The sequence below is a fragment of the Leuresthes tenuis genome, unplaced genomic scaffold, assembly GCF_036924035.1.
Source record: "Leuresthes tenuis unplaced genomic scaffold, fLeuTen1.0.hap1 SCAF_21, whole genome shotgun sequence".
Lineage (NCBI taxonomy): Eukaryota > Metazoa > Chordata > Actinopteri > Atheriniformes > Atherinopsidae > Leuresthes > Leuresthes tenuis.
The window spans coordinates 4558452-4585072 of NW_027325375.1; the positions used below are offsets into that span (position 1 = coordinate 4558452).

The 26621-nt window shown below is 39.0% G+C and overlaps 1 long non-coding RNA gene across 1 annotated transcript; it reads right to left on the reverse strand.

Moving 5' to 3' along the window:
* Positions 1-392: 392 nt before the first annotated feature.
* On the reverse strand, positions 393-23793 carry LOC140279868 (uncharacterized). The gene is made up of 3 exons (XR_011909371.1): positions 23722-23793; positions 23176-23490; positions 393-655 (listed from the first exon to the last, which is right to left on the reverse strand). It is a non-coding gene; the product is annotated as an uncharacterized lncRNA (long non-coding RNA).
* Positions 23794-26621: the final 2828 nt, after the last annotated feature.

Genomic DNA, 26621 nt, shown 5'->3' on the forward strand with positions numbered 1-26621 from the left:
TCTTAAGATTATTAAGTAACTTGTGCATGTTGCATTCTAAATTTGAAATAAAATATCACATGGGTCCTCAGTGAGCCTCTTACCTTCTCTCACAGTTATGGGGTTTTTATTTTTGAAGTAAATGATTCCAAGGAACACAGCAAGAAGAAATAAAGCGACCACACCTGCTATCACAGCCACAGCTACAAGCCAGGTGGGAGAAGTGGCACCTAGGAAAATACAAAAATCAACTTAAATGAGACATTGATGGAGGTGTTTTGTCATTTACAGTGTATGTTGAGAATTAAGTCAACATATGAAACAGAAAAAAATACTCTGAAGCCACAGAATAAAAACAGATGATGTGAAACAACAAAATGTAGTTGATTAATATTCTGAAATGCACTACCTGCACAGCTCATCACCTGGATGACTGTCTGTTTTCTGCTGACGTTGTTTTGAACATTACACACCAGGATTCCTACCAGTTGACCATGTAAGTTGATGGTAACGTTATAATTGCTTTGACTTGGTGCACTCCCAGCTCTGATCTGTATCAGTGTGTTGCTGTCTAAAGACAAAATGAACTCCACTTCATCTCCCTCAGCTGAGCAGCTGACTGTCATCTGTTCTGCTGACAAACACATCTGGGACACATCTGGCTGTGACACTGGAGCTGCAAGACCAACAAAAAGTCTCATGTTACATGTAGCACCAAATACAATATTCAGTTCCTTTGTTCATTCTGTTAATATATTAATATTAATATGTAAAAGCAATGTACATTTCTGAACTTCTGCATGTGTAAGAGCAGTGCTACTATTATCTATGTGAAAGTGAAGTAGATTCTTAATTATAACCTTGCTTGAAATCATACTGGCTTAAAAAAAGTAATTACCCAGTATTTCTAGGTGGATGTTGAATTTCTGTAACAATATACCATCAGATGAATATATTTCCAACAGATAATCTCCAGAGTCATTCTTTGTTGTCTTGTCAACCATAAACTTTGTTAGTGTATCATTGTAAAAAATGAAAAAATTCTGATTGTCCTTCAGCAGCTTTGTTTTTATAGATGTTTTCGTTGGCAGGTGAAAAATTAGTGGCTCTCCAAGTGCTCCAAAACACTGCTGGTTTTCAGTAGCTTGAGTTAAATTGCATTCCATTGTCCCTGAGAGAGCAGAAGGAAGGATAGAAATGAAAATTGAAAAAAAAGCACATTTTTCTAAATTATTGACATTGATTATATTGGTATGTAATTTAAGAAAGGTACGTTTTCAAATGACCTATTTAAACATGAATAACCAATCTCCCTTTTTTGTCTAAAGTTCTTGAAAAAATAGTTGCAGTTCAACTTTGTGATCATTTACATAGAAATAATCTGTTCGAAGAGTTTCAGTCAGGATTCAGAGTGCATCGTAGCACAGAAACAGCACTGGTGAAAGTTACAAATGATCTCCTCTTAGCCTCTGATAGCGGACTTGTTTCTGTGCTTGTCCTGTTGGATCTCAGTGCTGCATTTGATACGATTGATCACAGCATCTGTGACAGAGACTTGAACATGTTATTGGGATTAAAGGAACTGCATTAGGCTGGTTTAAGTCATATTTATCTGATAGATTCCAGTTTGTTCTTGTAAATGAAGAATCTTCCTCACACATTGGAGTAAGTCATGGAGTTCCTCAGGATTCTGTGCTTGGACAAATTCTTTTTACTTTGTACATGCTTCCATTAGGTAGCATTATTAGACAGCATGGCATAAATTTCCATTGTTATGCTGATGATGCTCAGCTGTTCTTATCTATGAAACCAGATTTTTAAATCCCCCCCCCCTTGTCCTGTTCAGCATTATGGCAGCAGAATTGTAGTCAATGCCAAACAGATTTGCTTTTCCAAGGGAAGTTTTATAAATGTAAAGCTCCCCTTGATGCCCATTTATTTATTTCTGTTGACAATATATGACATGTAATAGAACTGAACCGGACCGGGGGACAAGGAAAGAAGAAGAGGAAAGAAGAGGAAACAGAACAAAAATAGAAACAAAAACCAGACAACCAGCTGCTACACCTGTAAAAAATAAAACAGACAACAATCCATGGCCTCTGATGGGAATCCAGCCTTAGCGCCACCAGGAGCACCTGAAAGCAGACAAGCAGAGAAAAAACAAACACACAAACAAACAAAAACAAGCACAAGAAGCGGTAATCGTATACAACACAGCTGTGGATATAGATGACCTGAGGTGTGTGTGAGAACATGCAACACCCATGACACAGGTCCTACATGATAACCGTGCTTAGTTATGAGTGTATAAGTGTACAGAGCCACAATCCACAGCCCCCCCCCCCCAGCAATCAGAAGCAAGCAGAGAGCCCGAGCGCCCCCAAACCCCCCGGCAGAGGCCCCACCCAATACGCAGGAGGGCCAAGCGCCCCAGACAGCCACACAGTGGGTCAGCGCCTGCCCCAGCGCCCCTGGCCAAGTGCCCTGGGAGTCAAGACGTGCCCACAGGTGGGTGAAGTCGTGAGCAGCGGGGAGAGGCAACGCCGCCCCCCCATTGGGAGAAGCACAAGCAGGCCAGGCGACAGCAAGTCCCAGATCCAGGCCCAATCATCACCACACACACTTTCACGTCCCATACATCCACACGTCCTCCCTCCCTCAACTCCGCTGGGGTGTAGCGCAGCGGGCACACCAGGGGGCCAGCAGCCCCCCAGCCACCACAGACCCCGAACCAGCAGAACAATTAATTAATCCTCTTGGCCCCTCCCGCCCCGAGCAGCAACCAGGAAGCAGGGGTGTGGGAAGAAGACCCCTCCCCTCACCCTTCTGGCTCTTCAATATTTTCTAATAGTGAGCGATTAAAATTGAGGGGCAGCCAAACTTGTAGAACTGGGAGCGCGGCCATCTGGGCAGCCTACAAACCCAAAGAGCCCCGCCCACCAGATGCCACTCAGTGTAACCACCCCCCAAGACCTAATGTGTGTGTGTGAGTGTGTTTGATAAGTAGTAATGTCTAAGGTGTAATTAAAACAGGGGCGGGGAACTGCAGAGTGCAACCAAAGGGGACCACCTACGTGGCCCCATCCACTACACCCCACCAACCACACACGCCCCCAAAACCCTTCATGTGTGAGTGTGTGCTGTGTACAGGAGCCAGAATTGAGAGGGGTATGGGGATATACACCGGGGGAGCTACTCTCCCCCGGAGAGGGCAGCCAGGGACTGGCTGCAATAGGCATCCGCGCTACCTGGGAGCCAACACAGGGCAGGAGGGGCTGATGTCCACCAGCGACCATATTCCGGGAGCTACTGTACCCCCAAACAAACAAACAACAACAAAAAACAAACAAACAAACCACCCGGTCACACCAGTCGCAGCAGCCCGGGCCTGAGACCCACCATCACCCAAACCCCCCCCACCCCCCCCCCCCCCACCCCCCCCCCACCGCGCGCCCCAACACCCTGAAAAAAACAACCATCTGCGGACACCTTGGAGGTCCCAGAGCAACAAGCCCGGCACCAGGACCTGCACCAACCCACCCATACTGTGGCGCGTCCAGGGCAACCCAGCCCCCCCAGGCACAGGCAGGGCCCCCCCCCGGGCGCAAGGCAGCGCCCAGCCACCAGGGCCCAGGCCCAGCACCACCACCCACGCCAGAGCGGCCCGGCCACTCGGCATAGAGCCAGCAGCCACCACCCCAAGGCCCCTAAGGGACCCCGCCCCACACCGCAAGACAGCCCCACCCGCAAGCCCCCAAAACTGCCCTCCAAGCCCGACACACAGCCCCCCCCCAGCACACACCCAACCGCCCAGAGCGACGGGACAGCAACCCACCACCACAATGTGATCAAGCTAATCAGAGGGGACCAGAGAGAATTAAATTCAGCCAATTGATGTTTTGAGGAGGCAGACATTGTTTCCATGCTAATATAGTCTAAAAGAAAATTTTTAAACTGGTTTAATACACAGATTGTTCTTCGCTTTCCAGTTCATGAGAATAGTTTTCTTTGCGATACATAACACTGTGAGAACCATGTGGGCTGAGTTAATTTCCATGTTGATGTTGTCTAAGTCACCCAGTATGCACAGTGTGGGGCATGCAGGGATGCTACACTTTAGCCATGTTGATAGGTAAATGGTAAATGGTAAATGGACTTGTACTTGTATAGCGCTTTTCTAGTCTAGCTGACCACTCAAAGCGCTTCACTACACTCACACACATTCATACAGCACGTCTTAGGATATAACTACGTGCTTTCTAAGCATTCACTGGGGGAGCAACGTGGGGTTCAGTGTCTTGCCCAAGGACGCTTCGACATGTATCCTGGGGAAGCCAGAGTCGAACCACCGACCTTCCGATTGGTGGGCGACTGCTCTTCCTCCTGAGCTCATCAAATGAAATAAAATTTCCATTTTGGATTATATGTTTCAGATGTTTGATTCCTTTGATCTTCCACAGAGTAAAGTTTAACATTTTTTTTGTTTTGCAGTATGTCAGGATTGTTCCAGATGGGTGTAAGCTTACATGGGACAATTGAAGACTTTGTTATTTAGAGAAATTCCCACATCAGGCTGTCAGAGAGGTGCTGATGTTAATGCTTTTGAAACATTTGTGATTTTTTACGTTTTGACTAATAAGTGGCAGGTCAGAGATTTCCAGATTATCACACAATGCTTGTTCTAAATTTATCCATGGTTCATCTATTGGGCTAGGTTTAAACCATTTTGATATATACTGTAACCTATTGGCTAAGGAATAGTGCTGAGAATGAGGTAAATCTAATCCACCACAGTCCTTGGTCTTCTGTAGGGTTTTTAAACTAATACGTGGTGGTTTGTTTTTCCACAGAAATTTGAAGATGCATGAATCTAGTGACTTAAACCAAGTAGCAGATGGTTTTATGGGGATCATTGAGAACAAATAGTTAACTTTTGGTAGTATCATCATTTTAATGGTTGTAACTCTCCCCATAAGTGATATAGGTAAGGACTTCCAACGAGAGAGATCGTCCTCTACTGTCTTTAATAATCGCACATAATTTAGCTTTGTTAGCTCTGAGAGCCTGGAGGAAATGTTTATGCCTAAATATCTAATATTTCCTGACTGTAAAGTGATCGCAGGTATATTCTGGACCCTACAGTTAATGGGCAGAACTGTGGTCTTAGACCAATTGATAGAGTAGTCAGAAAGTGCTGAGAATTTATTTATGAGTGTGATCGTGTGAGTGAGAGACGTTTGAGAGTTCTGAAGGAAAAGTAAAACATCCTCAGCATAAAGACTTATTTTATGCTCAATATTTTGGGGTTGGATGCCTTTAATATTTCTATCTTGTCTGATAGCAGCTGCTAAAGGTTCGATGAAAATAGCAAAAAGTGACGGAGAAAGTGGGCAACCCTGTCTTGTACCTCTCTGCAGACTGAAGCTTGGAGAGGTTTGATCATTTGTCCTGACACACGCATTTGGGGAGCTATATAATATCCTTATCCAGTTGATGAAGTGTGACCCAAACCCAAATTTGTTTAATGCTGCGAATAAAAATTTCCAGTTCACTCGATCAAATGCTTTTTCTGCATCTAGAGAGACTATTGTGGTTTCCAGGTTGTCGATGGTAGAATAGTCTATGAGATTAATTAGCCTGCGAGTGTTAGTGGATGAGTGTCTACCCTTTATAAAACCTGTCTGGTCAGGATGTATTATAAGTGGAGTTATTTTTTCCATTCTTTTGGCAAGGGCTTTACAAATTATTTTGAGGTCTGCATTTATTAGAGATATTGGGCGGTAGCTGGATGGAAGTATGGGGTCTTTTCCTGGTTTCTGTAGCAAGATAATGTTAGCAGAGTTCATGTGTGGGGGTACTCTGCCATTCTGCTTAACTTGTAATACCATTTTGTGAAATGCAGGTGCCAAAACAGTCCAAAATTCTTTGTAGAACTCTGCTGGAAAACCATCTGGTCCCGGGGCTTTGTTACTAGGCATATGTTGAAGGGCTTCATGGAGTTCTCCTATTAAAAGAGGTGAATCCAGAGCCATCGCCTGTTCGGTTTGTAATTTTGGAAGGTTGATATTACTAAGAAACTGATCTATGTTACTGTCTGACGGATCATTTTGTGATGAATATAAGGTTTTATAGAAGTCCCTAAAAGCATTGTTGATTACATTGGGGTCATGGGTGACATTGAAACCAGATTAAACCAATAGGTTGGTCAGACTACAAGCCTGTCTTAAAGACATAAAGACCTGGATGACTCAGAACTGTCTGCTTTTAAATTCAGACAAAACTGAAGTTGTTCTCTTTGGACCTGAGCGCTTCAGGGAGAAATTGTCTAGTTATAAAGTTACTCTAGATGGTATTTCCTTGGCTTCTAGTTCTACAGTGAGGAAACTTGGAGTTATTTTTTTTACCAGAATTTATCATTTGATGCACATATAAAACTGGAGAATAAAGGACTGCCTTCTTTCACCTTCGTAATGTTGCTAAAATCAGGAACATCCTGTCTCAGAGTGATGCAGAGAAACTAGTTCATGCATTTGTTACTTCAAGATTGGACTACTACTTTATTATTGGGCTGTCCCACATATTCTCTGAAAAGCCTCCAGCTGATCCAAAATGCTGCAGCCAGAGTTCTGATGAGAACTAACAGGAGAGATCATGTTTCTCCAGTTTTAGCTTCTCTTCATTGGCTCCCTGTTAAATTCAGAATAGAATTTAAGATTCTTCTCCTCACATATAAAGCTCTTAATGACCGAGCTCCATCATATCTTAGAGATCTCATTGTAAAATATTTTCCTAACAGAGCACTTCGCTCCCAAACTGCAGGTTTACTTGTTGTTCCCAGAGTTTCTAAAAGTAGAATGGGAGGTAGAGCCTTCAGTTATCAGGCCCCTCTCTTGTGGAATAAGCTGCCAGTAAATGTCCAGGAAGCAGACACCCTTTCCACATTTAAGATTAGTCTTAAAACTTTCCTTTTTGATAAAGCTTATAGTTAGGGATGGCTCAGGTAATCCTGAAACATCCCATAGTTAAGCTGCTATAGGCTTAGACTGCTGGGGGACCTCATCTGTCACACCTTTCCTCACTTTGCTCTCTTTTTCCCCTGTTTAATTTCTCAAATGATATCATGTACATGTGACATTATTGTGGTTATTAACTTGTGTTTTCCTGTTCCAACAGGTATCCTTTGAATGGCGTTATGGTGTTTTTCCCCCCTCTTTTCTGTCTTCCCAAACCCCAGCTGGTGGAGGCGGATTGCTACCGTTCTCCTCTGGTTCTGCCAGAGGTTTCTTCCTGTTAAAAGGGAGTCGTTCCTTTCCACAGTCACCACAGGCACGCTCAGGACGGGAGATTGGACTGAAGACAAGTTTCGGTGCAATCTGTTGGTTTCCTTAGCTAGGATATTGTTTTTTGAATTGGCTCTGTATGAATGAATTGGATTATTTTGAAATTAATTAATTGGATTTCACTGGACTATGATTACGATGAATTGAATTCCAATTGGCTTGAATTGGACTATATTATTTAAGTGCCTTGAGATGACAATTGTTGTAGCTCAAAAATTCCATTATTTCCCCATCTAACAAAGTTTCATGAAATTCATGAACTTGTTTTCCAGACATCTCACTGACAAACAGACACACAACAATGGTCACACACTTCTGACTTGGCTCTCATCTTTTTGGGAGAAACAGAACGAAAGGATGAAAGGATGAAAAATGTTTCAGACCAGCTCAGCAGGTGAAACACCTTTTTGATCCCATCTGCTGATGAATGTGGTTGTAACTGATCATCTTCCTTCAGTTTCACATATAAAATGTGTTATACTCCATCAATTTGAGTAGAGTGATATTGAGATTTTTACAGTCAATGAGGGGAAATCAATACATGACCCAAATGCCACACAAATATGTGTTCAGCCATCTTTCTTCCTCCAATGAGATTCTAGACCATAGGTAGAGGTTCATATCACTGCCGGCCTGGTAAATATCTCTGCTTGCACAAGACAGGGTCAAGTCAACCGCAAGAAACACTTGAAAAGACACAATTTTCCTGTTCAGGAAAAAAACATGGATCAATATTTCAAAATCTCTGAGTTTTACTTTAATATGATGAAGAAAAATAAACATTACATATCTTTTTTTTTTTCGAAATGTCAATTTGTGAATAGTAAATCAAGCTGATGTCCTCTTATTGAAGAGTAGATGTCCAGGATGCGGGGGAGAAACAAAATGGAGAGAATTTGAATTGGCTCTATATGAATGAATTGGATTCTGATTACAATGAATTAAATTCCAATTGGCTTGAATTGGACTATATTATATAAGTGCCTTGAGATGACAATTGTTGTAATTTGGCACTATATAAATAAAATAAATTGAATTGAATTGAATTGAATTGAATTGAATTGAATAAGATATTTCAACATTTAAGTCAAACCAGCAACTTCTGAAAATGTTTGATTTAGTTGAGGTTTGTTTTTGGTCTGTGATGTTTCCATCTGAAGTCATTGAGAATGATTGTATCAGTGGTTACTGATGTAACAATTCCTCCATTTCAGGAGCAATTAACTCATGCAAAGCATTGTAACAAGGCCATGCTGCATTATATTACATTTGATGATGAATGATATGAAAATATGAAGCGTACCTTCTACCCGATCTGTTGTTCCCAGAACTGTGATGATGATGTAGATTAAAATCATTGTCTGTAATGACAAAATTAAACTGTCAACGAAAAAGTTACATAGGAAAACATAGGTGTAACCTTTAATGTCCGAAAAAGGGTTTTTTTATTTCCCAAGACACCTTTAAAGGTGTTACAAATGTAAAATAAAAATATTTTTAGGATTAATTTCTATAAGTTTAGAATTTGTAAAAATCACACAAAACAAAACACTACTGTCATGGTTGTGTTGACTTCAAGGCGGCGCTGAGCAGGCTTCAAAGAAGTCTGGGGCAGAGTCTGTGTTGCTCCTGCAGGCAACACCTCTGATCCATCTGCCTTCATTATGAACTGACCCCAAAAGGAGCTGCAGGAGAACCAGTCTTCGCAAGATTACCACACTACCTTAGTGGTAAAGACGGCCATTCCTGTGTGGGGACTTTGGTTGTAAACTGTTGTTACTAACTTTGTTCCTCGTTTCCCAGCTCGTATCCTGTGTTTCCTTATGCCTGGTTACCAAGGCGGTCCTGATACACAGTGGATGTTGTTGCCTCGTACCTTTGCTGCCAAGCCATCTGTTGCCTCCTGCCTGCTCGCCCCACCAGTCCGGGACTACACACACCAGCCTGCAACCACTGACTGCCTCTCCTACCCTGGACACTTACTGGATACGCTGAAAGCTAAGAGATTTAACACTGGATATACTGACTATTGCTCTGAGCACTCCTCTCACGTTTGCATCTCCCTTAGTGCTTCCCGTCTGGACCTGGACCACTGTGGACCTGCCCACAACCTTCTTCAACTTAATAAACTGTTTTCACCTAGCTTAAGCATTGTCTTTTGTCAGTTTCTGTATTTTGGATTCCATTTTTGTTTTACATGGCCATCAGCCGTGACAACCACATGGTTTGGACATATCAAGTAGACTGATCATTTCATTTGAATTTCTTTCAGTCTAATAACCTGTTTGGGAACTTCGCACTAACTTCTGGGCGGTTATTCCTTGTCTTTATGTGGTCTGATGAGAATCAAAGTAAGTTATGTACATTCACTTAAGTAGTGACAAGATTAAATATGCATTAACTTGTTCCTCTTGTATCAAGTTATGGGTCATATCAAAATGAATGAATTTTGAAGTGGGTCAGTGCTGACTGAGAGACAGGTGGTTGTACTCTGTATATACCTTGTTGTTGTGTAGAAAATGGTAGCAGGCCTTATGTTGATGATGGTACTAAAGAGACACAAATTTGTCCTGGAAATCACTGATTGGGCTTCAAAAAAACATTGTCAGTGAGCTCATGTTGTTGCTGCATTCACAAATTCAAGTTCAAAGGAAGCTCACCACAGAAAGAAAATTTAGAAATGTTGTTGCCTTCACTGGAGCTCATCTAAGATGAAGATAGTGGAAGTGGAAAACCTTCCTGTGGTCTGATTAATTAAAATTTGAAACTTTTCTTTACTTGAAGAAGAGAGGAACCATCCAGCTTCTTACCATTGATCAGTTTGAAAGCCAGCATCTGTGATGGTATGGAGGCGCATTAGGTAGTATGAAGGCATTATTAATGAATACTGATGTGATGTTTTGAGCAACATATGCTGCCATCCAGACAATATATTTTTCAGGCCTTGCAAAATCAAATCAGCAAAAAAATGCAACTTTTTGCACACAGGACAGCACCGTGGCTCTTTGGTAAGGGAGAGTGAGAGCAAAACTGTCTCAGTCTGTCACCCACTGAGAACATTATAAAAACAAAAAATATTGGCAAAGGAGGGCCCAGCTGTTAATCAGATGAAATTGGTAGCCAGTGGCTATAAGTGGTTAAAAAACAAGAGACCCAGTATTGATTTAACTCAAATTCCAGTCAGTCACCTCTAAAATCAAAGATCAAGTCTTCAGTTGATGTTTTTTTCTTCTTTCGAAGATGGAATAAGTCAAATGCTAGTTGGCAACCTGACAGTGAAATAAAGATGAATTTTTATAACTTTACAGCTGTTTCAGCGTTGTAATCGTCTCTGCTGATACTGTTTGCAAAGCTTTTATATTACACTTCCTGTCATTTGACCACAAAAGCTGAGACACTGTCTCTCCTGTTGGCTGCACTCACACAAGATAATGGCAATACTTAGCAAGAATGTATCATTAAATTATATCAAGAAAGATTAACAATCTGAATGAAATAATCCAAGTAGTGACACTGCAAATATAAATACAAAACATGTAAAATATGGTGAATAATTTGTTCTTTAAGCAACATTCTTGTTAATAAAGCATTTTAGATCATTTAGGGCAAACAAAATGTCTGACACACTTCTCACTGCAAAGTGAGATAAAATAAAATAAAATACAAGAAAATAAAATTCATCAGCACTGCTGTATAGGTTACAAAAGTGACTGCAGGTAAAACATTACCTCACTTTTGACGACAGATGAGTAAATCAAATAAGTTAAAAATAAAATAAAAAATTACTTTTATGCAAGTTTTAAACTGTTGACTCATTTTTCATGTGCATATTTGGAAATAGTTCAATTTTATACACTGTGTTTTAGAGCTGATATGAAAAACTGATGTTTATCCAAGTTCAACAAAAACACGGTTAAGTGATCCATTTCTTTTCTGTTTATGCAGAGTTATTCATTAATTACTTTGACATCTTGTGGTATTGTTTGAAATGATAAACCTTAGGAGCTTAATAATGAGTTACTTTACGTGTCAAAACTGCTGATAAACATTTTCTTGAAATCTCTCTGGATTTTTCTTGGGTCAGTTTCTCCTGTAGGTGAAGTTCTAAAGCTGAATGTTCTGCTTTACTCTTAAGTCATGAAGTGAGTTTTTCATATTTTAACAAAATGTTTTGACTACAGATATAAAAAGTGGATTATCTGCATCATGTTAACCAAGATAAATAAGTAATTAATGTTGAAATAATGTTGCTTTCACTCACCTGCATTTGGAGATCTTCTGTGAGTCTAACTGACAGGCGGGCAAATTTTCAACTGAAAGTAGGTTGGCTTTTGTTTGGTGTCTTTTGTCTGTGATGTGAACATAAATGAGGAAGCGATTCACTAAAAAAAACAAGTCACTTTGCTTTTTCATCTTTTATGTATTTTCTCATATTCATTTCAATGATGAGGTTAATGAGCTTCATTCAGTGAAGAAATAACTAGGAATGGTTTTGAGCAATCAATGAGTGTCAGGATTTAGTGCCAAACTGAAACCTTTCTGATAAACTTTCTGAGTGACGATGGAGCAAAATCATTCCACCTTATTGTACTGTTGGAAATAAGAGGTCTGCAGTAAGTGCCAGTGGTTTGCACTGACACCTGTTTTTGAAAATGTCTCATTATGTAAACTTAAATATTTAAGTTCATTCTTCATTCTAAGCCATCCAACAAACTGAATCTCAACATTTTAAGAGACACAAATCTAAAGAGATAAAAAGCTTGTGATCACTAGTTTAATATTTGAGGAACAGGGGAGCACAACACTGGGGGGAGAGATGGAAATATGTTGTTTCTGGGAGAGCCATCAGTGAATGTGCAATGTGACTATAGCCTAATTTATCGTTGACTTTATTTGTTACTGTTTATCATATATATATTAATAATTATACATAATTCAAGTTAAATTCTGGCCTGGTTGGTATCATAACTAAACCTACAAATACTTTGCTGTTAATATTTTCTGTCACTGTTAATCTAAACATATTGTTTGATATGCAGTTAAAGCTTTTATCCTGTAAAATAGAAGTACTTAGCTTGTGTTTGTGTGTTTGTGAGGAGGATGGTACTTAACGGAAGTGACACCTTTGACCATTCAGACCAAAATAACGTGTGATAGCTCTTGTTTTTTTTTCCATTCGTGGTTTATATGCATCAGCTATACTAACAGCCTCTGTGTGTATTTTCAGCTGCAAAAAAAAAAAAAGCATGTTAGAGATGCAACAGACAGGATGAAAGAACAAGATCTGTATATGCAGGCAGACGACTGATGTTGGAAACCTCAGTTACAAATCAGTATCTACTGAGGCTTCAAAAGTATGCTCAGAAAGGAGACTACCAATATCCATCCTTTTAAAACCTTTGATCAAACGGTTACAACCTACAGTGACTTCATTTAGAAAATGTATCATATCTACATTTAAGGAGACATATTTAATTTTCTTTACAAGTCGGAACAGTTTTTCATGGTCTACAATGCTTAGTCTTTGATGGTAGTGGACCAAGTCAGAGATGTACACAGTGTAACTCAAAGTTATGCATGTGTACCATTTTAAATATCGCAGTTAAACATTTTGTATTCATTAATGACATTAAATTATTGTACTTGAACACCTGCATCTTTCATAGAAAAATCTCAGTAATGCAATGTTAATACTGTAATGACTTGCGGGGAACTTCACAGACAAGACGTTGTCGAACTGCTCTTTTATTTTACAGAACTCAATCCCGTTTACAACTCAGTACTGTTGGACCATAACCCACATGCGATCATCAGCACTGCTTCTCAACCAAACTCAGGAGAGCGCCCAAACCTGCACCCAGACTGGCTCACGCCCACTCTGTCCCACCAACCACCAGCCCACACCTGAGTGACATGGCCTGTGGTCTAGTGATTGGCAGGAAGAGGGGGAAACAGCCAACTGTGTGCTCTTAACCTTAATCTGGGTCGTTACAATACACTGAGAGCTATGAGAGTTCAGTGTAGCAAAGAGTGAGGAGAGGACTGGTGTTGTGACAAAAACACCTTATTCACATAGCTGCAGATTTTTCATAAGCATCAAATTAACAAAGTAATGTCTAAACAATAAGAGTTTTTCATAAAGTAACAGCAATTACTCCCCAGAAGTTTACATGTTCATCTCCATTAGCTACACTGTTAGCATTAGCCACTGCTAACCAACAAATAATGAATAAATAAACTGACATTTCCCTCTTCTGAAGTTCAGGCGCTGAGAGCTGGAACTTATCACTCTCTGTGGCACAGTGATGAACACAAATCCAGTGATGAACTGGACTAAGTTGGAAACAGATTCCAATGAAAGAGGTCGTTACACATAATTTTTTGCTGATCTTGCTGGAACATTACCCTCAAATACAGTTTATGCACTGGGCTCTTACATCTTCACAGGCTGGGAGTAGATGTAAGCTGCATTCTCCTCAGCTGACAGAATAAAGCAAAGCTGCCTTGATTGTTCTAGCAGGTTGAATGTGTGCAGGAGAGGATTTGAGGTCGAGGCTGAGAAGAGGAGGCGGAATAAATTTGACAAGTGACCTAAGTTTACACTAAAAAATCTCAGCAGTATGATCTTAAATGTATACATGTTAGTTAGAGTATTGTGTCCTGTCAAAGTTTTGCAGCATTTTTCAACACGTCTGACAGATGTCATGGACTCCAGTGAATACAAGACATGATTGGACAAAAGAAGGCAGACCTTTGGGGTGAGAAATCAGTCAATGCTTCCTGTTGGCTTTGAAAACAGTGTCTCGCATATCAGATGTAATCAATTAGACTTTGCTCTGTTTTATGTAAATAAGAATGGAAATCTATATGCAAATACATGAATCTATATATATATTTTTTAACCTTTTTTATACAGGTAAAATCTCATTGAGACCCAGGATCTCATTTGCAAGAGATCTGTAGGTTGGCAGCAGCAAAACAAAGTTACAGACTAACTGAACGTACAAGAGACAAAAACAAAACAGGAACATATGATAACTAATAATAAAATAAAAAAAGAAGGAACTAGTTAAGTATAGTACATGTGCAGACCCCCACTGACTGTCTCACCAGCCATCATTCAAGTAATTTGAAGTCCTCTAGTGAAATAAAACTGGAAAGCTTCAGCTTCTGTTGGAGCCTGTTCAATATTACAGGCGCAGCATAGGAGAACGCCTTTTTGCCAAGATCAGTATGGACTGAGGGGATGGCAAATGTGATGTCATCCAGGGACCGGAGGCTATGATCAAACTGTTTCCTTGTCGAGTATGTGGACAAATAGGAGGGGAGTAGTCCAGTGATGGATTTATAGATAAATAGATACCAATGGGTGGTTCTGCGCATGGAAAGTGAAGACCAGTCAGTGAGAGAGTACAATGTGCAGTGATGTTAGGGATTTACAACCAGTTATGAATCTCAAAGACCCATTATATGCAGCATCCAGTAGATGTAGGGAGTTCAGGCATTCATATAAACAACATCACCATAATCCCAGAGTGGCAAGAAAGTGACTGCAACAATACGTTTTCATGCATTAAAATAAAAACGGGCTCTATTTCTAAAGAAAAACCCCAGTTTTAATTTAAGTTTCTTCAGTAATTGGTCAATATGGCATTTAAAAAAGGCTATCGTCCAATGTTATGCCAAGGTATTTATAAGTGGCCACAGATTCAATACGGGTACCCTGAGCAGACATAATACAGGGTAAAACAGCAGGCACCTTCCTTTTTATTTGAAAAGAACAGACTTAGTTTTACCTGCATTTACAACTAGCCTGAGATGAGACAATTGTGTCTTAATGGTGTCAAAAGCAGACTACAGTTCTTTAAACACCTGGGTGACAGAAGATGCGCAACAATAGACAAGGGTATCATCAGGATAAATATGTACAGATGCATTTGTTTTGGCCTAACCCATTCACATAAATAAGAGTGGGTCCTAAGACGGAACATTGTGGAACACCATTTAAAGTGTTTAGGAACCTGGCGCTAAGACCATCGGACTGCACACACTGCTTGCGGCCGGAAAGGTAGTTGGAGAACCAGCCAACAGCATGGTCTGACATTCCAATGGTAGACAGCCGCTGACATAAAATACTCTGATCGACAGAGGGCAGCGCAGTATTTCTTGGCATCCATGGCTTCCACAATGTCATTTATCACCTTAATGGCAGCAGTTGCTGTACTATGCTGCTTCCTAAAACCTGACTGAAAAGGAGATAAAATATTGTTCAGGCTCAGGAAGTCCTTGACCTGGTCATTCACCAGCCTTTCAAGAACTTTTGCTAAAATCGAGAGCTTGGAGATGGGTCTATAATTATTCAATAAAGTGGGGTCACCCCCTTTGAGGAGAGGCAGGACATGAGCAGTTTTCCACACATCAGGAATGACGTTGCTCTGGATAGAAAGATTAAAAATGTGAGACACAGATACATCTTTATTTCACTTATCAGGGCCTGCTGATTTTGGGTCTAGGTCTTTTAAGGCTGTAAGAACATCTTTAACAGAGAAGGGGGGGGTGAAAGAGAAATTTTGATTTCCAGTGGCTGGGCTGACAAGGGGGAGAGTAGGGGAGTTACCATCACATGAAGAGTCGAACAAGGATCTGGAGGCTATAAAATGTTTGTTAAAACAGTTTAGCATCTCAGATTTATCTGATATAGGGGTGGAATCGACAATGTTAGGTGGCAGCTCTGAAGAGCAAGTACTGGCTGAGAGGGATTTTATGGTATGCCAGAATTTCCTGGGGTTATTTAAGTTGTTGGTGGTCTGCGCTAAGTAATACTCCCGTGTAGCTTCCCTAATAGCGGTAGTGCAGCTATTCCGAGCTTGGCGAAAAAGTAGCCAATCAGCTGCAAGGCCTGACTTCCTTGCATTGGCCCAGAGCTGATTTCTCTTATGTAGGAGATTAGTCAGTTCAGCAGTGAACCAGGGGCTCTCTCGTCCCTACACCCTGAACTGATGAAGAGGAGCATGTTTGTTCATAAAATAGCTAAAACTGTCGTGAAAATATTCCCAAGCAAGATTTAAATCATCAATTAATAAAATACGGTCCCAGTTAAAATGGGAAAGATCATGAAGGAAAGCTTGTTCAACAAATTGCTCAAGACTTCTTTTATGAACAATACGAGGCTTAGTGCGAGGGATTTTAATGTCTCTAACTGCACAGATCACACAATGATCACTCAGATCATTAGCAAAAACTGCTGTGGCAGAATATTTATGCATGTTGGTTATTAAAAGATTGATAAGAGAAGATTTTCTTAGGCATTTGGGGTTAAGACGAGTGGGGCTTTCAATAATTTGAGTGAGGTTAAGCGCAAGACACTGGGCCTTAAAAGGATCAGATACTTGTAAAAGCCAGTCCCAATTTAAAATCACCTACCAGAACGATTTCCTTGAATTTCAGTTGAGCTAACAACTGCATTAAAGAGGATAATGCCTCTGCATTAGCGGAAAGGGGCCTATAGCAACCAACAAGAGTTAGGCGTTGACCACAAGACAATACTTAAAGGTAAGAATTCAAACTGCTTAACAAAAGACTTCCAAAGCAAGACCCGTGTAGCAAGACTGGATCTGACATAGATTGCCACGCCATCGACGTTTTTAGGGCGATCAGCGCAGGAAAATATTGAAACCCTCAATTGATACATCTTTGTCCAAAACAGAATTTGAGAGCCAGGTCTCAGAGATGACAATTATATCTGCACCGGTCGACTCAACACAAATTTTTAGCATATCCATTTTCATGTTAGAAAGCAGACTGCGAGCATTTACCTGTATGATATGCAACTCATAACCACCAAAATATTTTTCTTATTTGTAATGCATTCAATATATTTCTCCCGTGTAAGTGACTGTTCTGCCACTGTTCATGCATATGGCTAATGATAGTTTAATAATGCATGTGTGCTTTCTAAAAAGAGGATGTGGTCGAGCTGTCAAATCCACATGATGTATGAGGCTAGTGTTAGTGAGGCCTTTGACCTTCCTCCTTTTGAAATGTCTTGTCATGGAAGTATACTTTACTGAAACACCACTGTGGGTGTTTCAGTAAAGTCTGTAACGCTCATGTCAGTAGAAGGTTTTAGAAATATAATTCCTTGAATGCTTAAAAACTAAATAGATAAATAGAAAGTGGTTGCATTAATGATTTAAGCCACCCATAAATAAGGATGAATGAAAATTGTTATGATGCTTAAAATGATCTTTTATCTTGGATAATTACTGTTAGTGTGTTCAAGGCTACATACTATAGGAATTACTGACTAATTGCCACTTACTGAGTGTTTCCTCTTGTGTTTTGTCAGACAGATACAACATTAAAGTGTGCTCATCTTATTGCCTGATAAATCCTTTTCCAGCAGATTATTGCCTGGAAAATTACACTGTAAAATCAGTAAAAATCTAATTTCATCACATTATTAGTTATTACCTTCTCATAGTACTAAACTGTATCTGTATTTATGTTGCACTATATTTCTTGATAGTGCATTGTCGTATTTGTTGGATAAAAAAAAAAAAAGTGTTTTCAAACCTTGTAACAGAATCAGACAAAGCTAAATTCTTATTGAAATGGAAATTACTTTTTGGATAACACTTATATTACGGAGTCATCCAGCCAAATTAAAATGAAAAAAAGATATAGTTGTTAAATGTCAAACACTTTGGCTCCATCCTGTGGTCAAATATGATTGCAAGGTAGACTCTCGTCCTTGAAATAACTGCAATAAAACTGCATCCCCCAGACGTCGCTCACATGTTAGATTCCGCATTAACTGATTTTCAATTATAAAGTTAAATAAACGTTACTATCAGTTACATAGAAACACTTAACTGGTCATTCTGTTTGATCTTTGAGTCAGAAAAGGTTGTTCCTGCCCTTTAAAAGCCAAACCAAGCCAACTTTATTCATAACGCACTGAAAAAAAAAAACCCCAGCAACCTCTGACAAAAGTGCTGAGCATAGGAATAAGAAAATATATGAAACTGATATAAGGACAAAGTAAAAGTAGACAGAATAAAATCATCAGTTAAAACAATAACATAAATCTAGAATCAACATCTCACACTGGGTTGAAATCAAGAGGTGGGTCTTAAGAGCAGATTTAAAAATGGTCAAAGAAGAAGTTTTTCTAATGTGTGATGGCAACAAATTCAACAATTTAGGCACTGCTACACCAACCCCCTGAGCCTCTGTGTCCTCGGCACATCCAGGAGCAGCTGGTCAGCTGATCTGAGCGACCGGGGGGAGGGAGGTTAAGTGCAGCAGCTCAGAGAGGTAGGATGGGGCAGGACCACTTAAAGATTTAAAAAAAACAAGTAAAATATTTATTGACACTGAAATTAATAGGCGGCCAGTGCATTGAAAATAAAACAGGAGTAATGTGCTCTCTCTTTGGTGTTGCAGTTAAAAGTCATGCAGCAGCTTTCTGGACCAGCTGAAGACAAGACAGAGAGGTCTGGCTAACATCAACGTACAGAGAATTCCAGTAATCCAGTCTAGTTGTAATAAAAAGCATAGATCACTGTTTTAAAGTGGTTCTTTGATAGAATGTCTCAGCTGGATTTCATCATTGCACTGATCTGACTAAAATCCTTGTAAATCTTTTCATACTGTGCCAGAGGGCTCATGTCTACAGATGAAAGCCCACTGGTGACACTTGGACAAAAAATTATCACCTCTGTCTTCCTCTCATTAAGATTTAAGCTTTTGAGAGCCATCCAAGCTTTTAATTCATCCAGATACTCAGTTAAAGCTTTCATGGAGTAGGGAAACACAGGGGCAGTACACAAAAGAGGAGATGCCCAAGTATTGACCCCTGTGGGACCCCACATGCTAATGGAGCAGAGGAGGATGTGATGTGACAGTTGAATGTTCCTGAGCCACTCCAGGGCTGTGCCACGAAAACCTCCTCAATGCTCTAAACGAACTATTAAAATATTAACACAGTAAACAATAAAAACCTCAGCAGCACAGATCACGTGCAATGACGAGACTTAAAACCAGACTGACAAACTTCAAAGACATCATTTTCATTTTAAGAGGCTTTTAGTTGACTAGAATCTGAATATTTCTCCAAAATTTTCAAGAGAAAATGCAGCATGGAAATAGGCCTATGGTTGGACAGCACAGAGGGATCCAGGCCAGGTTTTTTTTATCAGTGATTGCACTGTAGCATTTTCAAAGATTTTTAGGAACCAGGCTGCTGTTAATAAGAGCGAGAACAGATGGTCCCAAAACAGAAATAATCTCCTTTTAAAAACTGAGGTCAGTGGGGGAACCTGAAGGCTTCAGATGAACAACAACCTCATATGAATAAGACAAAGTCACACTCGTGAAAGGCAGCAGAATGTTAAACATAGACTAAAAGGTTAAAAGCCAGAGGTGATAAATGAGCCCTGACATCAGTTTTATCCACAAAAAAAGTAAAGAATTTTACACATGCCTCAGGGAGGGCTGAATATCTGGACTCTGAGGAGCATTCAGAACAGCATCAACAGTTAACATAATACCTGTGGCTTATGACAGTTTGACAGAATAATATTTGACAAATCTTTCTTTTGACATCTTTCACAATCCCCTGATAATGACACCAACAGCCCTTTAATATTTGAATTGACACCTGCAGCTTGTCCTTTAACTTTTGTTCAGCTTTACGGCACTCGCTTCTGACGGCAAGCTGTCTGGTTCTTAATGGAGCCACAAGCATCTAATACAGACTGGCAGGAAGTTTAAAGATAATTGCGCACAAACAACTTATAGGAAAAAGTTATTTTATATTGTCATGTAAGTCAAATTTTCTTGTATTCTACTTGTGTGTAGAAAATTTCATCCTCGGGGTTACCTGGAAAACATTATTTTTAATTTAGAGTGATGGCAGAAGATCAGACATTTTTTCAAAGTCAGTTTTTATATATTTCACTCACCTTCATTTACTGGTCTAGAGCTTTGATTTTTACAAAGTTTACTAAGTCCCAATGCCACCAAAAAGAGAAAGGCAACACCAGATATTAAAGCCACATTAACCGCATCAAGACCTAAAGAATACAAACAAATATCAATTTTAAATATAATAATGACAATTTGAAGCAATTTGAAGAAGCTTCTCATTATTTCTTTTTAATTTTTTCTGTGATCTGATAAGCAATCTGTAACATGTACAGGTAGAGGGAAAGCCAACAACGAGACTGAAAGCTGAAGCTGAACAGTCTTTATTGTATTTTCATTTAAAATGAAAATGCAATAAATACAAGAAATTTCATAAATAAATAAATATATATATATGGAAAGCACCATCCTTTTAAACACTGTACCTTTGCAGGGTGTCAGGTGTGTGACTGTCCGTTCTCTGCTGACATTGTTCCAAACTTGGCACATGATGCTTCCAGTCAGCTGTCCGTGTAAGTTGATGGAAATACTTGAGACACTAAATTTTTCAGCTGAACAGCTGTTCAGGGACTGACCGTGTTCTCTGGTTTGTAAGAGTAATTGATCATCCAGTGTGAAAGTTAATTCTGCTCCATCTCCCTCAGAGGAGCAGGTTACTGTCATCGGTTCTGGTGACAAACACATCTGGGACACAGCTGGTTTAGCTGAAAGATAAACATAAAAGTATGACTAAGATACAACAGGTACATAGATTTAAAAAAAAATTTGTTTCAGAATTGATCACCAGAACCACAAGTTAACGGATTACAGTTTTTATGAATGCAAAACCAATTTGCTCTTGTTGCACTTTTTTTAACAGCATGTTTAGACGACCAGTTTGGTGATCCCAATCATAGACGGGCTGCGTATTTTACTCTCACGCATTTATCTTTGTTGCCAAAGTCTTAATTTTGTTGTACCCTAGTGGGCAATGACAAAGTATATTCTATTCTATTCTTAAATTTCTGATCCTTCTGTCCCATAGACATGAGAAGTTGTATAAAATTTCACCAAATCCACGAAAGACATTGTAAACAATTTGCGACCTCAAGTCCAACAATGCTTTATAAAATGGAAATAAAAACAGAATGGAGTGATTGACAAATTTCAGAAACTTATATTCTATTCACAATAAAACAGAATATATATATATGATCTTAAAAATGAGACATTTTACCATTTCATGAAAAATATTAGCTTTTTAGATGGAACTAATCGATTATTAGATGTGTAATAGTAATATATGTGGAACTAAAGAGAGACAGCCAGAGAAGCATGTAGATAGGTTAAAACTGTGTGGATGAACTGCATAGCAATTTCAGAACAATCTCACTGTAAAACTGAGGCTTTGAAATACTTTGAATAATACATCATCTACAACACATAATAATTCAGAGAAGCTATAGACATTTCTGAGGACAATGAACAGAGGTGAAGATTATTTTTTGATGTTCTCTTCAGTCCCTCATACTGCTCTGCGTTAAAAGCAGGGATGATTTTTGTCCTGGAAATCACCTCATGGGCTCAGAAACACTTTCAGAAAATAGTAGTCTGTGAATACCGTTTTCAAATATGACCCAGCAGCACAGCCACCTTCACTGGACCAAAGCTCATTTAAAATGGAGTTAAAGTAGAAAACGGTTCTGTGGTCAGAAAAATAAATTCTATTTTGGAAATCATGGACACCACGTCTAATGAGGAGAGGGACCATCTGGCTAGTCATTAGTGCTCAGTTTGAAAACATATAATATTTCATTATATGGTGGTGCATTAGTGGCACAAGAACTGGCAATTGGTACATCTGGAAAGGCACCATCAACGCTGCAACGTATACATGGGTTTTAGCGCAGCATATGCTCTCATCCAGTGATCGGGTCTTTTTCAGGGAAGGCCTTGCATATTTCAGCAAGAAAATACTAAACCACGTACGGCATCTATTACAACACCACGGCCTCGTAGTTGAAGAGTTCAGGTAGTAGACTGGCCTGCCTGCAGTCCAGAACTTTCACCAACTGAAAACATTCAAAGCATCATAAAACATGATAAGTCAAAGGAGTAAAATGTCTCTTTCTCTCTGACATATCCTTTGGAAATCTTTACATTGTTTTTTTTTTTTTTAATTTTACACAGCGTCCTGACTTTTTTTGAATTGCGGTTATACCTGAGTTTGAGTGTCTAAGCTTGGATGTCTAAACAAAAATCAAGTTGTGAAATCAGATGCAACATTGGGTTTTCATGCAAAATGATGACGATAAGGGAGAAGCATTTTCGCCTTGAGGTTCAGAAACTCTGGTGATCATATTTCCTTCTTGCAATGTTTTGCTAGTTTAGTAACATTTGATGCATGTAGAAGCAGTACTTTGTTGGTAGAAATGATCTCGCTTTCTCCTTTACTGAGTGTGCATGAGTGTAAATGGCAAATGTATATTATATATACAGCCCTTTCCTATTTTAGCTGTGCTAAAAGCAGTGCTTTTAAATTTAAATCCACATTCAAATTCACATTTCTTTGTCTCTACAGTGTTACAGGATATACAAAACTTTTTTTCTCTATCGTACACACGTTCACAAGCCACGTTCGCATCGGTGTTCGCAATTCTGTGACTTGTTGAAGGACACTAAGACATAAAGTCCAGGGAAGCTGAGACCCAATGACCCTGCAATGGGCAGACGACTGCTCTGCCATCTCAATAAGTTTTTTAAACATATAGCTTGTTCAACGAAATTCAAGAATAAACTGATTATCTATTTGAATATTAGAAACAGACAGTTATATATTCCCAAACATTCATTATATATTTTTTAAAATTATTACATAAAATAATTCCGCATCCAGATTCCATCAAACTGACCCGACCATTGTCTAAAAAACTAAGTTACCTACCGTGAATTTGCAGATGCACGTTGACTGTTTTCAGGTTTTTGCCATCAGGTCTAAATTCTTCCATTTTGTAATCTCCAGAGTGCTTCTTCATTGCGTTACCTAGATTAAGTGTTCCATTGTAGAATTTAAACTGACTTACATATTCCGGATTAACTGTCACATTTTTGTCTTTTTTGAAAATCTTGTGTTTGCCATCCTTCAGCAGCTTGATCTCCACATTTTGTTTATTTGACAGATGGAAAATCAGTGGTTGTCCCTCTGCTCCAAAACACTGTTGAGTTACAGCTGATTCAGAGAAACTGCATTCAATAGGACCTGAAAGAAAAACTTTTTTCATGTAAAATGGGAATCAATGCTGAATATATAATTTCATTACTAGTTACTTTGGATCATTTCAGTGCAGTGGAACAAAATCATTAAGCATGTCCACATTTACTGTAAGTACTTTGTTATTTTACCTCTTGCTTTAAATAAAGATTAAATCAATTTTGACAAAATGTGCTTTCCGAAGCCTCAGATCACTATACTGTTCAAAAAAAAGTTTACCGTTTGCTAGAGCTGCTGCTGCCAGAGCTGCTGCTGCCAGAGCTGCGAAGATCATGTAGACAGAAGTCATTTCTGCAACATATACATATAAATAAATAGTAAATGTGTCAGTATATTGATATTTCATGTGTATGTTGGTATAGTATCAAATTAAAAAGACGCCTTAAGATTAATATAGCTTGTTGAATTACAATAACTAACTTAGACAGGAGCTGTTGCATGTTAAGGATTTCTACTAAATAAGTAATGAAAAATGCTCTGAAGAATGGCAGTGATTCTGGTCCCTTCTATCAACATGCATACCTTTTTAAATAAATTTTTTTTTTACCTCAGTCACAGTGGTTTGATGTTTCCCCAGCTCACTGAGACCTGTGAATGTTCTGCAGACAGAAAGCTGGTTTATGCTCTTCTTCTCTTTGTCTTGAGTGACGAAAATCAAGGAAGCAGCCACAGGGTGTGCTGTCACTCACAGTTTGCCAGGAAACTACATAGTTATATTTATAAATTCAAGTCTCTTTCTCGTCATTAATGCTATATTGTAATAAGATATTTCAGTCTGTTTTGCTCACCTTGTTCTCTCTATTGTATAATGATTGAACTCTGATCCAAGTGCTGATTTACATCAGATCTGGACCGTTTGTCTGTAAAGTGAAAATTGGGCTTTAAATCTTTGTGTGTACTAGGCTTAAATTCCAGGCCTGTTAAGGTTTTTGAGGTCTCACCAAAATTAGTGTCTGATCCCTTGAGTTGAACTTTCCTTCTTTTAGAGGTGCTGTATAAAACATTTGGAATCACTGAATTTTGTATTAGCATATCAGCATCTCGGACCAAAATCAGACAAAAAAGAGAACTAAAACTAAATTCAGAATCAATTAATTAAAAAAAAAAAAAAAGGTTTTATAAAGTCTATCTTCAGTCCCTCCTGTTTTGTTTTAAAGCCAGTTTAATATGGATATTTAATACTTGAAATATTCTCAGTAAACCAGAGGACAAATACATCATGCAGTTTTCCCCAGTAGTTATGTGGAACAATGAAAACTGAAAAACAATTGCAGATGCTTGATAGTGGGTTTACACTTAAGGGTGTAAGTTTCCATTTCAGCATTTGTGGTCTTTGTGTCTGTATGCTTGTGTACGTGACAAGAGGTATGGAAACATACAACACTTTTCTGTCACTTGGTATGTTGCTAACTGTTCTTTTTAAAAACATCAGTGAATCTATTATAGACACAGATGATATATTCTCACGATAGCAGGTAATACAAAATTAAACCATGTGAGAGGCTGACATTTAAAAACCACAGCTTTTGTCTTCCTCTGTACCTGCCTTCGCTACAGTAAATCATTTACAACAAAGGACTCACTGTCTCTGTAAACATACAGGACATGTTCTACTTGACTTAGCTAAAATATTAGACTAAATTCCAATTAATTTCAATTCAACATTACATTATAGCAGACTGGCAACACCTTGATGTTGAACATGTCAACATCATTGTGACAGTTGGTAGAATTGATTCTGCATTAGAAAAAGTGTGTCACAACACAGGGTGCTGTATACCATGTGTACATATACTGTATATATATATATATGTGTGTGTGTGTGTGTGTGTGTGTGTGTGTGTGGAGAGAGAGATTTATGTTTATGCCAGATTAAACAAAGGAAGATAGAAAGATACTACAAAGATTTATTTCAATTGGTGTCTCTAAAATTGTCCTTAGGAGAGCGTGTGAGAGTGGTTGTTTGTCTCTATGTGGCCCTGTGATGGACTGACGAACTGTCCAGGCTGGGATAAAATTGTACCTCACTCAACTATTAATGGATATACAGCTGAAGCCTGCTTAGATCTTACTGTTTAATGTTTCTTGGACAACAAATGGAATCCAGGAAGGTTCCTTTTTCTACAGATTCTGAATAATAATTACAAGATATGCATTCAAGGGTAGATTCATCTGGAGAGCCAAGTGTTGTAGGTAGGATCAGTGGAATCAGTCTGATCACGAGTGAATGTGAGTTCATCATCAAAGGAGAAACTTGTTGTACTCAAACACATGTTCAGATGCTGCAAAGAACTGCTAATAATAATAACAAGAAGAATCAGTCACCAAACGTGCAGGTTGTAATACACTTGACAACTATCAGGTAACCTTTTTCTGCCCTTTGTCCCCATCAAGTGTTGGCATTGATCACTGCAAATTTAAACTTCAAGCTCTCAAATACTAATTTTGCAGTTACTGCCAAAGATTCCAAGTATTTCAGATGCCACACATTAGCAGACTGTTAAATCACATAACAATTACTCACCACAAACAAATGTATGATTGATGTCTGTTTTTCTATCCATAGAACATGCATGCCATGTAATGTACAGTTACTTTACAGCTCAGTGAAATGTGTTGTCACGATTATGCAGATGGAAGAAGTCATTTTACTTCTGTACACTTTGAATCCACCACAAAAAAGGTTTTTTTTTCTATAAACGATCTAACAGGAAAGCAGTTAACTGGATGCTGACTTTTTAACATAGATTGTGTAGAGAAACAAGTAAAGTAGGGAGTAACATGCAGGAAGGATCCAGCTGGCTGAGAATCAAACCCAGAATTACAGGTGGCATTTATGTTGCTGCGATAATCACCCTAATGATGCCGCTGAGCGGCAGCTCGAGTCACTCTGATATCTGAGTACACAATTTCATCTTGATCGCCATCTGAAAGAAGAACATGTTCATGTTGTTTATTATTGAGAAAGTGCACGTTTTAAACGTGAAAATGTAAAATGCCTGATCGATGCAACTTTTGTACTTTGCAAAGTTATTCTTAAGATTATTAAGTAACTTGTGCATGTTGCATTCTAAATTTGAAATAAAATATCACATGGGACCTCAGTGAGCCTCTTACCT